We start from the raw sequence: 16721 nt of genomic DNA on the forward strand, positions 1-16721 counted from the left end.
ACAGATTGCTCACATATTCTATTACTAGTTCCATGGGCCCATTTTAAACACCGATTTTATGATGGCACATAAGAAAGCAAAACAAACAAAATGAATCAGTGTGCTTGTACATGAGCAGGGGCGATACCTCATCCTGAGTGAGACACAGCCAGAGTGAGTGTGGGTATTGGCAATTTGGTGCACAGTGGGAATTTGGGTGCAGAGGGGAAGAGGTGCTCTTTGCATTTTTTCTTTGTTATCCAACTTCTTAAATCTTTAGAGTGATCTTGCCCTCCAGCAGCAGTAGAGGCTACAAGGGAAAGGAATGACTGGTAAGTAGTGGGTAAGGCCGGGTAAGTATTTACTTTTATCGCTTATAGTTTAAGGTCTTTTTCTGGTTTATAGTTTGTATATTCTGTAGTAACAAGGATCAGGGAAGAAGTGCCATAGAGTAATTGATTTAAAAGGTTTAATTTAAAGGGCTAAGTCATGGCAGGCGAGCTGAAAGCCGTGGTGCGCTCCTTGTCCTCCATGTGGGAAGCTGGAAACATTTCCAGTGCCCAGGACCAGCATGTGTGCAGGAAGTGTGTCCAGCTGCAGCTCCTGGAAGCTCGGGTTTCAGAGCTGGAATGGTGACTGGGGACACTGTGGAGCATCCGTGAGTCTGAGAGCATCGTGGATAGCATGTTCAGAGAGGTGGTCACACCGCAGAAGAAGGGACTTGAGGAAGGAAGGGAATGAGTGACCACCAGGCAGTCCAAGAGAAACAGGCAGGTAGTTCAGTGGTCCCCTGGGGTCTTGCTCGCAAATTGGTATTCCATTTTGGAGGTTGGTGAGGGCGCTGGTTCCTCCAAGGAGTGCAGACAGAGCCTAGCTTCTGGCACCACAGCCAGCCTGTCTGTACAGGAGGGGAGGAAGAGCAATAGGGGATTCTATAGTCAGGGGAACAGATAAGCGCTACTGTGTCCATCCAGGACTCCAGGCTGGGTGTGTTGCCTCCCTGGTGCCAGGGTCTGTGATGTCACTGAACAGCTGCAGGACATCCTGAAGGGGGAAGGTAATAAGGCAGAGGTCATGGTACATGTTGGTACCAATGACATAGGTAGAAAGATGGATGATGTCTTGCATCAGAATTCAGGGAGTTACGTAGTAGACTAAAAAGCAAGAACTCTCGGGTTGTAATCTCTGGACTACTCCCAGCGCCACGTGCAAGCGAGCACAGAAATAACGCAGATGAATATATGGCTTAAGAGTTGGTGCAGGAGGGAGGGTTTTAGAATCTTGGATCACTGGGACCGTTTCTGGGGAAGGTGGGACCTGTACAAGCGGGACGGTCTACATCTGAACCAGAGTGGGTCTAACATCCTTGCAGACGGGTTTGCTAGTGCTGTTGGGAGGAGTTTAAACTAATTCGGCAGGGGGTGGGGACACAGAATCTTAGCAGAATAGGGACATATCATAATACAGTGAAACAATCAAGTCGGAGGGAGTACAGCTGCATTAAGTTTCAGGGGAGTAAGACAAGGCTGGATGGCCTCTACTTTAATGCCAGGAGTATTACAGGTAAAACGGACGAGTTAAGGGTGAGGATTGACACGTGGAATTGTGATATAGTAGCAATCACTGAGACATGGTTGAGGGAAGGGCAGGATTGGCAGCTCAACATTCCGGGACACAGAATCTTCAGACAAGACAGGGGAGGGGGTAAAAGAGGAGGAGGCATTGCATTATTAGTTAAGGGGTCAGTTACTGCAGTAAGGAGAGATGATATCTTGGAGGGGGCATCAAATGAAGCTTTGTGGGTAGAGCTTAGGAATAAAAAAGGGGCAGCCACATTGTTAGGTGTTTATTACAGACTCCCGGATAGTCAGTGGGAAACTGAGGAGCAAATATGTGCACAATTTGCAGAGGTGTGTAAAAACAATAACTAAAGAGTAATTATATTAGGTGATTTCAACTTTCCCAACATTAATTGGGATAGACATAGTTTTAAGGACTTGGATGGAGGGGATTTCTTGAAATGTATGGAGGAGAACTCTTTAGGTCAATACGTAGAGGGTCCAACAAGGGACGGCACAGTGCTGGACCTAATTCTGGGGAATGAAGCCGGACAGGTGGCTGAGGTGGTGGTGGGGGAGCATTTTAGTGATAGCGACCACAACATGGTACAATTTAAACTTGTTATGGACAAAGAAATAGACAAGTTGCAAAAAAATGTTTTGGATTGGGGGAGAATGGATTTTAGTAAAATAAAGCAGGATCTGGCCAAGGTAGACTGGGAACAGCTATTTGTGGGGAAATCTACAGAAGAGCAGTGGGGGGGGGGCATTCAAAAAGGAAATGGGAGGGTACAGGCTCAACATGTTCCCTCTAGGGTGATAGGAAGGAGTAACAAGTCCAGAGAACCATGGATGACCAGAGATATTCAGGATACGTTGAGAAGGAAAAGAGAGGCTTTTAGCAGGTACAAGGGAAGCAAATCAGCAGAGGCATTAGTGGAGTACAGACAGTGCAGGGTGGGGCTTAAGAAAGCAATTAGGAGAGCAAAGAGGGGATATGAGAAAGCTCTGTCTGGTAAAAGTAGGGAAAATCCCAAGACATTCTATAAGTATATCAGTGGGAAGAGGATAAGCAGGGAAAGAGTAAGGCCCATTAGGGACCAAAGGGGCAATCTATGGGTGGAGCCAGAGGACATCGCTAAACTGCTGAACGAATGCTTCACATCCATCTTCACCCAAGAGAATGAGGTTGAAGGTATCGAACTTGGGGAGAGAGACTGCGAAGTTCTTGAGCAAATTGATATAGGGAGTGACAAGGTATTGGAGGTGTTGGCAGGCTTAAAAGTGGACAAATCTCCAGGTCCGGATGATTTGTTTCCCAGACTGCTGAAAGAGGCAAGGGAGGAGATCACAGGGGCTCTGACCCAATTTTTAATTCCTCTCTGGCCACGGGGGAGGTGCCAGAGGACTGGAGAACAGCTAATGTGGTTCCACTATTTAAGAAGGATTGTAGAGATAAACCAGGGAACTACAGACCAGTGAGTCTCATGTCAGTGGTAGGGAAATTATTGGAGAAATTTCTGAAGGAGAGAATCTATCTCCACTTGGAGAGGCAAGGTTTGATCAGGGATAGTCAGCATGGCTTTGTCAGAGGGAGGTCATGCCTAACAAATTTGATTGAATTCTTTGAGGAGGTGACCAGGTGTGTAGATGAGGGCAGTGCAGTTGATGTAGCTTATATGGATTTCAGCAAAGCTTTTGTCAAGGTCCCTCATGGGAGACTTATAAAGAAGTCAAATGCACTTGGGATACAGGGTAATTTGATAAGGTGGATTCAATCTTGGCTTAGTTGTAGAAGACAGAGGCTGATGACAGAAGGATGCTTTAGTGACTGGAAGCCAATGTCCAGGGATCTATGCTCGGTCCCCTATTATTTGTCATTTATATAAACAACATAAATGACTATGTTGGGGGTAGGATTAGTAAGTTTGCGGATGACACAAAGATTGGCCGGGTGGTTAACAGTGAGATTGAGTGTCTTGGGCTACAGGAAGATGGAAATAGGATGGTCAAATGGGCAGATAAGTGGCAGATGGAATTTAACCCTGAAAAGTGTGAGGTGATACACTTTGGAAGGAGTAATTTGTCAAGGAAGTATTCAATGAACAGCATGGCACTAGGAAGTTCTGAGGAACAAAGGGACCTTGGTGTGTGTGTCCATAGATCTCTGAAGGCGGAGGGGCATGTTAGTGGGGTGGTGAAAAAGGCATATAGGGCACTTGCCTTTATCAATCAAGGCATAGATTACAAAAATAGGGGGGTCATGTTGGAGTTGTACAGACCTTTGGTGAGGCCACAGCTGGAATATTGTGTGCAGTTCTGGTCGCCACATTATAGGAAGGATGTGATTGCACTGGAGGAGGTGCAGAGGAGATTCACCAGGATGTGTCCTGGGATGAAACATTTAAGTTATGAAGAGAGGTTGGATAGACTTGGGTTGTTTTCATTGGAGCAGAGAAGACTGAGGGGCGACCTGATTGAGGTGTACAAGATCATGAGGGGCATGGACAGGGTGGATAGGGAGCAGCTGTTCCCCTTAGTTGAAGGTTCAGTCACGAGGGGGCATAAGTTCAAGGTGAGGGGCAGGAGGTTTAGGGGGGGATGTGAGGAAAAAATTTTTTACCCAGAGGGTGGTGATGGTCTGGAATGCACTGTCTGGGAGGGTGGTGGAGACGGGCTGCCTCACATCCTTTAACAAGTACCTCGATGAACACTTGGCATGTCATAACATTCAAGGCTATGGGCCAAGTGCTAGTAAATGGGATTAGGCAGGTAGGCCAGGTGTTTCTCACGTGTTGGTGCAGACTCGATGGGCCGAAGGTCTTCTTCTGCACTGAGAGATTCTGTGACTAAAGAGTAAAGACAAGGTAAAGGAGGAGAATAGTAACATTGGAAACGAGGGTTGGAGACTGGCAGGAAGGGACAGAGAAGAAAAACCAAGAATCAAGACCAGATGTTACAAAGATAACATAAAGCCAAAACTAAAGGAACAGTATCTGAATGCACAATGCATTCTGAACAAAATAAACAGCGAATTAAATAAATATGATCAGATATCCGTTACGGAGATGTGGCTGCAGGATGACAAGGAATGGGGTCCTGAATATTCAGGGTATATGACTTCAAGAAGAATAGGATGCTAGGTAAAGGGAGTTGGCAGCACTGTTAATCAATAATGGCATTGGTGCAATAGTTTGAGATGACCTTGGTTCAGGGGATCAGGATGCAGAATCGGTTTGGGTGGCGATGAGGAATAGTAGGGGAAAGAGGTCACTAGTAGGGGTGGTCTTCAGGCCCCCTAACAGTAACCACAATGTAGGACAAAGTATACAAGAAGAAATATTGAGTGCATGTGATAAAGGGATGGCAATAATCATGGGTGACTTTAATCTACACACAAACTGGAAAAAACCAGACTGGCAGTAGTAGCCTGGATGAGGAGTTCATAGAATGTTTTGAGAGAATTTCTTAACAGCACGTTCTGCAACAACCAGAGAGCAGTTATATTAGATTTGGTATCGTGTAATGTGACAGGATTAATTAATGACCTCAGGGTAAAGGCACCCTTAGGTAGAATTAGTCACAATATAATTGAATTTTACATCCAGTATGAAAGGGAGAAGAGCGGGTCTAAGACTAGTATTTTAAACTTAAATAAGGGTAACTATGTGGGCATGAAGTTGAGCTAGCTAAAGTGAATTTGGATACTAGACTAGGAGATAGTCAATGGAGAAGCAGTGGCAGACATTTAAGTGAATATTTCAGAATACCCGGAATATATACCTACTATAAATAAAATTCCTAAGGGGAGAACCCACCATCCATGGTTAACTAAAGATGTTAAGGAAAGCATCAAACTTAAGGAAAAAGCATATAATTGTACAAGGATTAGTGGCAGGTCAGATGATTGGTCAGAATATAAAGAATGGTAGAGAATGACTGAAATGTTAATCAGGAGAAAGAAATTAGAGTATGAGAGGAAGCTAGCTAGAAATGTACCGGTATTTAAAAAGGAAGAGAGTAAGTAAAGTGAGTGTTGGTCCTCCAGAGAGGAGTTAATAGACAATAAGGAAATAGTAGATGAGATGAAAAGATATTTTGTTTCTGTCTTCACTGTAGAGGAGACAAAATACATTCCAGTAATAGCTATAATTCAGGAGGTGGAAGGGAGAGGGGAACTTGGTGAAATTACAATCACTAGGGAAGCAGTACTAACCAAACTGATGGAGCTGTGGGCTGACAAGTCTCCGGGTCCTGATTGACTTCATCCTAGGGTCGTAAAAGAGTTGGCTAGTGAGGTATTCGAAGCATTGGTGTTAATTTTCCAAAATTCCCTAGATTCTGGAAAGGTTCTATTAGGTTGGGAAGTAACAAATACAACCCCTCTTATTCAAGAAGGGAGGGAGGCAGAAAACAGGAACCTATAAGCCAGTTGAAGTCTGTCATGGGGATGGTGTTAGAGTCAATAATTAGAGTTCTTTGAAGGTGTAACATGAGCTGCGGATAAAGGGGAGCCTGTAGGCATACAGTACTTGAATTTCCAGAAAGCTTTTGATAAGGTGTGACATCAAAGGTTATTGTGGGAAAGTAAAAGCTCATGGTGATGGAAGATTGGCTGGCTGGCTGGCAGGTAGAGAACAGAGTATGCATAAATGGGTCTTTGTTGATTGGCAGGTTGTGATGAGTAGAGTCCTACAGGACTCTGTGCTGGGGTCTCAACTTTTTACAATTTACAGCAATGGTTTAGATGAGGGGAGCGAAGACGCGGTAGCTAAATTTGCAGATGACACAAAGATAAATAGGGAAGTATATTGTGAAGAAGACATTTGTTTGCAGATATATAGATAGGTTGAGTGATTGGGCAATGAGTGATTGGAGTACAATGTGGGACAATGTGAAGTTGTTCACTTTGGCAGGAAGAATAAAAAAAGAGTATTACTTAAATGGAGAATGGCTGCAGAATTCCGAGGTGCAGAATTCCTCTCATGAGAAAGGAATTTATTTCATCAGCCTTCTTGGTTACATACTGTACCTGCATACTAACTCTTTGTGACTCAAGCACTAGAGCACCCATACCAATAGATTCTGCTCAGCAGGCATTGTTTCCACAGCTGTCCAGGGAATTTTGAATTTGTTCATTTTGACAATTTATGAGCTTTTGAAGAGAATAAACAATTAAGTGGCTATTCAAGTAACATTTGTTAATATGGGCATATTTGTAAACTAGTCAAAGACATTCAAATGTTATTATAGGGCTTGAGTCTTGTTTCTAGTGGATACTGAATGATAGGATGGGGAAGGAAAGGGGATTGGAGTGAGGGAAGGGGTAGGTGAGCAGGGGGTTGGGGTGAGGATTAGGGATGCCTTGCACTGATCTGAAAACTTGGCCAATGTTATTGAGATGAGCACTTATTGCCGGCAAACTGAAACTTTTAACAAATGACTCAAAAATTGTTTTGATGGAAAAATGCTTAACTCACTGACATAAACACATTTTGTCAGAGAATCAAAACATTTCATGAATGACTCAGACATGATTGGATCTTTATCAAAACAGTGTGATATCACAAGAAAACTTAACTCACTGATATAAGCATTTTTGGCCAGAAAATCAAAACCTTTAATAAAAGAATTAAAAACTGGCACACCTTCTTAAAAACAGCACTATATCATAAAAAGTGCTTAAATCACTAACATGAGCTCAATATGCCAGAAAATCAAAACATTTCACAAATTTCTCAAAAATTGTAGGACCTGCATCAAACAGCAGTATATCACAAAGAAAAGCTTAATTCACCGAAATAAGCTGTTTTGCTGAAAAATTAGGACTTTTCTTGCATTAATCAAAAAAAATTAAAACAGTAGTTCATCAAAATAAATGCTTAATTCATTGGGATAAGCACTTTATGCCAGCAAAATCAAAGCATTGCACAAATGACACAGGAGTTTATGGACCTTCATGTAAACATGAGCGCTTGAGAAAAACAAACTTAACTCCAAGACAAGGGGCTGAATTTTCTGGTCCCAAATTCTATGCATCTGGCACATATTATCTGACACGATGACTTCAAGTGACATTCCGTACATCATGCCAGTTTTGTATAACACTACAGGCGGCACGCTTAAAAATCAGAACTCTGCCCGTGTTATGTAATTATCAGTTACTAGTGTATCTAAGGTGGTTGACAAACAATTTGACTGCCATAATACCATGTGAATACTATCAGATTCACACCATGTCTGGTTCCTATTTTTTTTAAAGGGCAGCCCTGAGTCTCAGTTTAGCAATAAATCTGTTACTGATGGGGCTGCTTATTTGAATGAGCAGACTATCCATTTTAAAATTATTGGTTAGAGACCTTTACTGGGCTGCTGTGTACTCTGCTGAGAGTATATTTTGTACCTAACCACCTCCCAGGGCTATAAAGTCTGAGAGATATGAGTATTGTGGTATTGCTTCTCCTGAAAAGATGTGTAAGAAATTCAGATGATTTTATTGCACACTGTGTACCCATTATTGGCTAGGGGCATCCTAGCTGGATGCTGTACTCATTTGTCACATGCTTGTTCTGCCAACCATCGACAACTGGACCAAAATTTTTAATGCACAAATGACATTGTTGAGGACAGTGGTGTCTTTGTTGAATCATGCTGCCTTTGAGCTCCAACCAAACTAACATTCTTCCTTTCACAAGTGCTTATTGGCACAAGATTACACATACTGAGGCCTTCCTCAACTTGACTGCCCTTATTAGGTCATTGAGCCTTTTCTGGCATTGGGATGATGGGTGGAATCATCCCAGATTTGCGCTAAGTGCGGTAGCAGATGGGAAAAATGACATTTTGTCCGCCAGCCGCAATGGTGGATTTTCACATGATCATCCCAAACCCACTGCATTAATTATGCATTCCCAGGATATCTGCCATTTCAATGGTGGGCAGGCTCCAATTCACCTGCCACGCTGTCCCCTCGCCACTTCATCACATCGGACACCGTGTTTAAAGTGCAGCCACACTCAATGCTTTCCAGCCCAGAACTGCAGCAAAGAAGACTGCAGCCCTTGAGCATCTTTTGTACTTTGTGGAGGTCCATTGTGATGCTCTCTACCCCCGCTCTGGCTGCAGGATGGGCAGTGGTGTGACCAAGCAGGCTTGGTAGGCAGTGACAGTGGTGATCAGTGCCAAAGCTGCACAGAAGAGGTTAGCCATCCAATGCAGATTGAGGATGAATGATCTCATCTGTGCAGCCAGGGTATGGCAACCATCTCATCACTCTAAACTCACACACTCAAGCCCATCACACATTCACTGACATCTCACTCACTGCCAATTCAAGGGACATCACCACACATTCTCACACACACACCCTCACATGTCCATCTGGCCCCATCTCCTCTGGAGACTGTCTCCTCAGCCTTCACCATCTTGAGGCCACTGTTATGACCGATGCAGTCGGTAAGGGGAGTTATTTAAAAATCCCAGAGGAAAACTCTAAACAACTGTCATAATCTATCATTTTATGTTTGAGATGCAATTCTAAATTCAGGAATCAGACCACCAGTTCTCGAGAGGTGTTATATTAAACTAGTTGAAACATTTGATTAAGTTATGACACATTAAACACAGATACATGGCTACAAATTACTACTATCATGACTTTTAGTAAATTCCCAAACTAATCTCCATTAAGGCAACAGCAACCCATAGACTTAGCCAGACACCAGGCAAAGTATTTTCAATTCAAAATGAGGTTGTTTTCACTTTGGTTCCTGTGGAGACAGTTGGAGGCTTTCAGATCTCACGTTGCCTCTGCCCTGCCCACACAAAACTGCTGAAGTTATACCTAGCAGCACCCATTGAATGTAAATTCTCATTGTACCACCAGCCTCTTTGAACTCCACCACTTTTAACAGTAAAACCCCTTTCATAGTACCAATTTTATTAGTAATATAAACATATTGCTTGGTATCTACTAGATAGGTGGTAGTTTTCACCCCACTTCTTGAATGCTGTATTCAAAAAATGCAAATGAACACTCTCTCTTTTATATCAAAACTAGTATACATCAAAACACCCAGACTAGCTGGCTTTAATCCAATTAAGATACCCAGAGACTAAACCTTTATTTTAAAAGAAAAATATTTTCCAATAATATTATATACATAGCTTCATGACAGCCACTTACACAGATCAACATGTGCCCTTACACACAGCCTGAGATACCCCCCTTTCCAGTACAGCCCTCATCCTGCACCCTCTTGCTTTGCTTCAGGCCACTTCTCCCCCTTCCTGCAGATGTTGAAAAGCCACCTACATATGGATGATCAGGTAGGAAGAGACCTGCCCGTGAGCCCCACTAAAAGTGATGTGGTGCTGTCTGTGAAGCCTGGTGCTGATGACTGTGAGTGCTGACCAAAGCAAGGAAGGCAACCAAATCTTGAAGTCCCAAGCAAGTGCAGCCTGAATCAGTTCTGTTGAAGGGTCATGAGGACTCGAAACATCAACTTTTTTCTTCTCCGCCGATGCTGCCAGACCTGCTGAGTTTTTGCAGGTAATTCTGTTTTAGCATGCCTTATATATGCTGTTGTGAATCATGTCAGCATGTTTTCCTGCCGATGTGAGTGGACGATTCAGTTGGGGGGGGGGGTAGTGGGGGGAGATGAGTTCGGCAGGCTCACCTTATAATGATATGCTGATGTATTACAATGAGGTTCCCGACATGCAATGGTGGGAAACGACGGGCTGTGTGGACGGTCACAAACTAGTTTCACGACATTGTGAAACTGATTTTTGGCTTTCTCACAATATTGTCCGCCCACACTGCCGAACACGCCCGCCACAGCAAATCCCGGCCCAAGTCCTTCTGACTAGGCCACCACCTCCCAGGTTGCATGTGTCTGTCTCGGCTTCCTCGTCTTGCAAGGGGTAGGCATCAGCTGCTCACGTCGGTCAGAGACTCCACATTGGAGAGCTCTGAGGGAGTCCTCATTGAATCAATGGGCTACTTTAGCCCTTCTCCCTCCTTCCCGCCTCTCCCCTCGCTCCAACGGCACAGACATCTCTGGAGGGAAACATGCGAACAGCTGGACAACTCCTCCATGCAAATAAGTGGTGGACTTGTTCAGGTTAAAAAAGAATGGCACCTCTGATCAGTTCAAAAGTTTGGAGACAGCAGAACTCAAGATGAAATACACTTACCTACGTAGCCTGCAAATTGCACGATGACAAATTACCCGGGGATGTTTGAAGTGATTCTCCATTTGTTGGGTCCACAGGCACAGTCCCATGCTGGGGGCCCTTTAAAGTACTGGCTGTGACCTCATTCTGGGCCAAGGCCAGTGACCTTATAGGCCGGACATTCCACCTTCCAACTCTGGCAGGATGAAGGCCTCAAACCTGGAAATTAATAAGCCCCAATTGAGGGTTTATTGAGTGTAGAAGCTGGGCCAGGAAGTTGAAAGGCCCGACTTCCGAATGTGGAACCCATTCTCAGCACCACAGCGTACCCTTCGGTCCAAGGCATTTTTGCCAGAAAATGAAAACTTTTCAAATTGACTAAAATATCATGGGATCTTCATAAAGATAGCAGCACATTACAAAAAATGCTTCAGTCACTGAGAGAGGCACTTTTTGCAGAAAAATCAAAATTTTTCACAAAAGACTGAAGAATTGTTGGATTTTCATAACAAACAGTACAACATCACATAAAAATGCTTAACCTTTTTGCCAGAATATCAAAACCTTACATAAATGACTCAAGCATTTGTTGGACCATCATATAAATGGATCACAAGAAATGCTTAGCTCAGTGCATTACAGACTTTTAGCTAGAAAATCAAAACTTTACACAACTGACTCAAACCAAGGGACCTTGATAAAATCAGTAGCGCATCACAAAAAATTGCTCAACTTACTGAGATAAGCATGTTTGCAAATACCAAGCAGTTCACAAAAACACCAAAGTAAACACTTTTTGCCAGAAAACCAAAACTTTACACATATTAATCAAGAAGTTTGGACCTTCGTAAAAACAGCACATCAAAATAAGTTAACTAACTGAGATGAGCGCATTTTTTTCCAAAAAGGCTGAAAAAATAATAAACCTTCATCAGAAACATCACAAAAAAACACACTAAACTTCCAGAGGTAAACACTTCTTGCCATAAAATCAAAACTTTTCACAACTGACAGAAAAATTGATGTATTTTCATGAAAATAATAACACAGCACAAAAAATGCATAACTCACTGAGATAAGTATATTATTGCTAGAAATTGAAAACTTCTCACATCACATGGAGCCTCATTAAAAAAACAATGGTGCATCACAAACAATGTTAACCTCTCTGAGATAAGCACTGTTTGCCAGAAAATCAAGACATTTCACAAATGACTCAAAAGTTGATGGACCTTCATTAAAAAAAGCACATCACAAAAAAAGGGCTGAAATCACTGAGATAAGAGCATTTTGACAGAAAATTAAGACCTTTCAAAATTGATTTAAAATTTCCATTCTTAACAAACAGTGTTACATCAGAAAAAAATACTTAACTCAACAAGATAAGTAAGTTTTGCTGGAAAATTAAAATTTTTCACATACAAATCAAAGAATGTAGAACAAACAACAGTATATCAAAAAGATGCTTAACTCACTGAGATAAACACTTTTTACCAGAAAATCAAAACTTTTCACAGGTAGCTTGCTTCCGTCTTCACTATAGATGACACAAGTGACATCCCAGAAATATCTGTAAATCAGGAAATGGAAGGGAGGGAGGAACTCAAGAAAATTACAATCACCAGGGAAGTGGTACTGAGCAAATTGTTAGAGCTCAAGACTCACAAGTCCTCTGGTCCTGATGTACTACATCCTAGGGTCTGAAAAGAAGTGGCTTGTGAGATAGTTGATGCACTGCTTTTAATTTTCTAAAAGTCCTTAGATTTGCAGAAGGTTCCATTAGATTGTAAAATAGTGAGTGTAACTTCTTTATTCAAAAAAGGATGGAGACAGATCACAGGAAATTGCAGGCCAATTAGCTGAACATCTGTCATAGGAAAAATGCTAGGAAATACTAATAAAGACATAATAGCAGGGCACTTGGATAAATTCAAGGTAATTAGGAAGAGTCAACATTGTTTTGTCAGAGGAAATAATATCTAACCAATTTATTAGAGTTCTTTGAGGAAGTAGCATGTGCTGTGAATGAAGGGAATGTGCTGTACTTAGATTTCCAGAAGGCATTTGAAAATGTGCCACTTTGAAGTTTATTGCAGAAAATAGAAGTTCATGGTGTAGGGGGTAACATATTGGCATGGATAGAAGTTTAGCTAGCTAACAGGAAACAGGGAATAGGCATAAATGGGTCATTTTCTAGTTAGTAAGATGTCAGGAGTGGTGTGCCACAGGGATCAGTGCTGGATCCTCAACTTTTACAATTTATATAAATTGTAAAATATACCTTAAAATATACAATATGAATATAAATATACAAAGGGGTATGGATAGGTTCAATGACTGGACAAAGATCTGGCAAATGGCCTGTAATGTTGCAAAATGTGAAATTGTCCATTTGGCAGGAAGAATAAAAAGAAGAATATTATCTAAGTAGTGTGAGGTCGCCGAGAGTTACAAAGGGATCTAGGTGTCCTAATGCATGAATCACAAAAGGTTAATACACAGGTACAGCAAGTAAGAGAGGGGGAGATAGATAGATAGATAGACAGAGAGAGGTAGAGAGAGAGGTGGATAGCGAGAGAGAGGTGGATAGAGAGAGTGAGATGGAGAGAAAGAGAGAGAAAAAGGTGGATAGAGAGAGTTGGATAGATAGAGAGTGAGATGGATAGATAAAGGAAGATGGTTAGATAGAGGGAGATCAATACATAGAGAGATGGGAAGAAAGTGAGAGATGATAAGATAGAGAGAGATGGATAGATAGAGAAAGAGATGGATAGAAAGAGAGAGAGATAGATGGGTAGATAGAGAGAGATGAATAGATGGATAGAGAGATGGATGGATAGAGAGAGAGAGAAAGAGATGGATAGAGGGAGAGATAAAGATATAGAGATGAAAAGATAGAGATGGTTAGATAGCGAGAGAGATGAATAGATAATTAGAGAGAGAGTGATGGATAAATAGAGAGAGGGAGAGAGAGGTGGATAGAGAGAGATGAAAGAACGCATGGAGAGAGAGAGATGGATGAGTGGTTATAGAGAGAGAGATGGATAGGAAGAGGAGAGGGAGAGAGACGAATACAAAGGGAGAGGGTGTAGAGAGAGATAGAAAGAGATGGATAGAAAGAGGGAGGTAGAGAGGTATGGATAGAGAGAGAGATGGATAAATAGAGAGAGAGAGATGGCTAGATATATATAGAGAGAAGGATTGATAGAGAGAGATGGATAGAGAGATAGCAAGAGAGAAATGGATAGATAGAGAGAGAGAGATGGATGGATAGGGAGAGAGAAATGATAGAGAGAGAGAGATGGATAGATCGGGAGAAAGAGAGATGGATGGATAGAGAGAGAGATGGGTTAAGAGAGAGAGAGATGGATAGATAGGGAGAGGTGGATAGAGAGAGAGAGATGAATGAATGCATAGAGAGAGACAGATGGATAAGTGGATAGAGAGAGATGAATAGATAGAGAGATGAAAATGGATAGATAGAGAGAGAGATGGGTAGATAGAGAGAGAGAGATGGATAGATAGAGAGAGAGATGGATAGCGAGAGAGAGAGAACTGGATAAATAGAACAAGATGGATAGATAGAGAGAGCGAGATGGATAGATAGAGGGAGGTGGATAGAGAGAAAGATGGATGAATGCATAGAGAGAGATGGATGAGTGGATAGAGAGAGATGGATAGAAAGAGAGAGAGCGATGGACAGATAGATAGATAGAGATGGATAGATAGAGAGACATAGATATGGATAGTTGGAGACAAAGAGAGGTGGATAGGTAGAGAGAGAGACAGAGACAAAGAGAGGTGGTTAGGTAGAGAGAGAGAGACAGAGACAGAGAGAAGATGGATAGGTAGAGAGAGAAAGGTTGATAGAAAGAGATAGATGAAAGAGAGAGATGAATAGATGGATAGATAGAGAGATGGATAGATAGAGAGATGGGTAGATGAATAGATAGAGAGAGATGGATGGATAGATAGAGATAGATGGATAGATAGAGGGAGATGGATAGATGGACAGAGAGAGAAAGGGCTAAAGAGAGAGATGGAAGTATAGAGATGGATAGATAGTGAGAGGGAGGCGGATATAGAGATGGAGGTGGATATAGAGAGAGAGATGGATATAGAGAGAGATGGCGATATAGAGATGGATAGATAGGGAGAGGGAGGCGGATACAGAGATGTAGGTGGATATAGAGAGAGAGAAATGGATATAGAGAAAGAGATGCAGAGAGAGAGAGATGGAGATATGGAGATGGATAGATAGGGAGAGGGAGGCGGATATAGAGATGAAGGTGGATATAGAGAGAGAGATGGATATAGAGAGAGAGATGCAGAGAGAGAGAGATGGAGATATGGAGATGGATAGATAGATAGAGAGAGAGATAGATAGGGAGGGGGCTTGAGATACAGAGATGGATAGATAGATGGAGAGAGATGGATAGATAGAGAGAGAGATGGGTAGACAGAGAGAGAGAGAGATGGGTAGACAGATAGAGAGGGAGAGTTAGATGGATGGAGAGAGGGATGGATGGAGAGAGATAGATAGAGAGAGAGAAAGAAAGCAAAAGAGATGGACAGAGTGAGAAATGGAGATATACATGTGGATGGATAGAGAGAGAGATAGATAGAGAGGGAGACGGAGATATAGAGATGGATAGATGGAGAGAGGCGGATAGTGAGAGAGATCAAAGAATGCATAGAGAGAAAGATGGATGAGTGGATATAGAGAGAGAGATGGATGAGTGGATAGGAAGTGAGAGAGATGGATAGACAGAGAGAGAGAGAGAGAGAGAGAAAGTGAGAGAGATGGATAGAGCAAGAAATGGAGATATAGGCATGGATGGATAGAGAGAGAGAGATGGATAGAGAGAGGGAGAGAGATGGATAGAGAGAGAGAGGTGGATAGAATGAGAAAGACAGAGAGATTGATAGAAAGGGAGAGAGAGAGATGGAGAGATAGAGTGAGATGGGTAGATAGTGAGTGAGAGATGGGTAGATAGAGGTGAATAGATAGAGAGAGATGGATAGCGAGAGAGATGAAAGAATGCACAGAGAGAGAGAGAGATAGATGAGTGGATAGAGAGAGAGAGAGATGGATAGGAAGAGAGTTGTATACATAGAGAGATAGAAAGAGAGATGGATAGAAAGAGAATGAGATAGATAGAGAGGGATGGATACATTGAGAGAAATGGAAGGATAGATAGAGAGCGACATGGATGGGTAGATAGAGAGAGAGAGATGGATAGATGGAAAGGGAGATGGATAGCTAGAGAAAAGCAGGTGTATAGTGAGAGGCGGATAGTGAGAGAGATCAAAGAATGCATAGAGAGAGAGATGAGTGGATAGAGAGAGGGATAGAGATGCAAAGAGAGATGGATAGAAAGAGAGATAGAGAAAGAGATGGATAGAGAGAGAGAGAGGCAGAGAGAGAGACTGAGAGAGAGAGACAGAGAGAGAGAGAGACAGAGAGAGAGTAAGACTGAGAGAGGGAGAGAGAGACTGAGACAGAGAGAGACAGAGAGAGAGGGGGAAAGAGAGATGGAGACAGAGAAAGTGAGAGACAGAGAGAGAGAGACAGAGAGAAACAGAGAGAGAGAGAGACAGAGAGAGAGACAGATAGACAGAGAGAGAGAGAAAGAGACAGAGAGAGAGGGAGAGAGAGATTGAAAGAGAGAGGGACTGAGAGAGAGAGAGAGAGACTGTGGGAGAGAGAGGAAGAGAAAGATAGAGAGGTAGAGAGACAGAGAGAGGGAGAGAGAGAGAGACAGAGATAGAGAGACAGAGAGAGAGTGAGACTGAGAGAGGGAGAGAGAGACTGAGAGAGAGACTGAGACAGAGAGAGACAGAGGGAAAGAGAGATGGAGACAGAGAGAGTGAGAGACAGACAGAGAGAGAAACAGAGAGAGAGAGACAGAGAGAGAGACAGATAGAGAGAGAGAGAAAGAGACAGAGAGAAAGGGAGAGAGAGACTGAACAAGAGAGGGAGAGACTGAGAGAGAGGGAGAGAGA

At 42.6% G+C, this 16721-nt stretch overlaps 1 long non-coding RNA gene across 1 annotated transcript in view; it reads right to left on the reverse strand.

The window, feature by feature from the left end:
• Nucleotides 1-10871: 10871 nt before the first annotated feature.
• LOC121290606 overlaps nt 10872-16721 on the reverse strand; it is a 244552-nt gene continuing 238702 nt past the window's right edge. The window contains exon 3 of the long non-coding RNA XR_005945849.1: nt 10872-10934. This is a non-coding gene — a long non-coding RNA (uncharacterized LOC121290606). The remainder of the gene's footprint in view (nt 10935-16721) is intronic.

The sequence above is a fragment of the Carcharodon carcharias genome, chromosome 2 (assembly GCF_017639515.1).
Source record: "Carcharodon carcharias isolate sCarCar2 chromosome 2, sCarCar2.pri, whole genome shotgun sequence".
NCBI lineage: Eukaryota > Metazoa > Chordata > Chondrichthyes > Lamniformes > Lamnidae > Carcharodon > Carcharodon carcharias.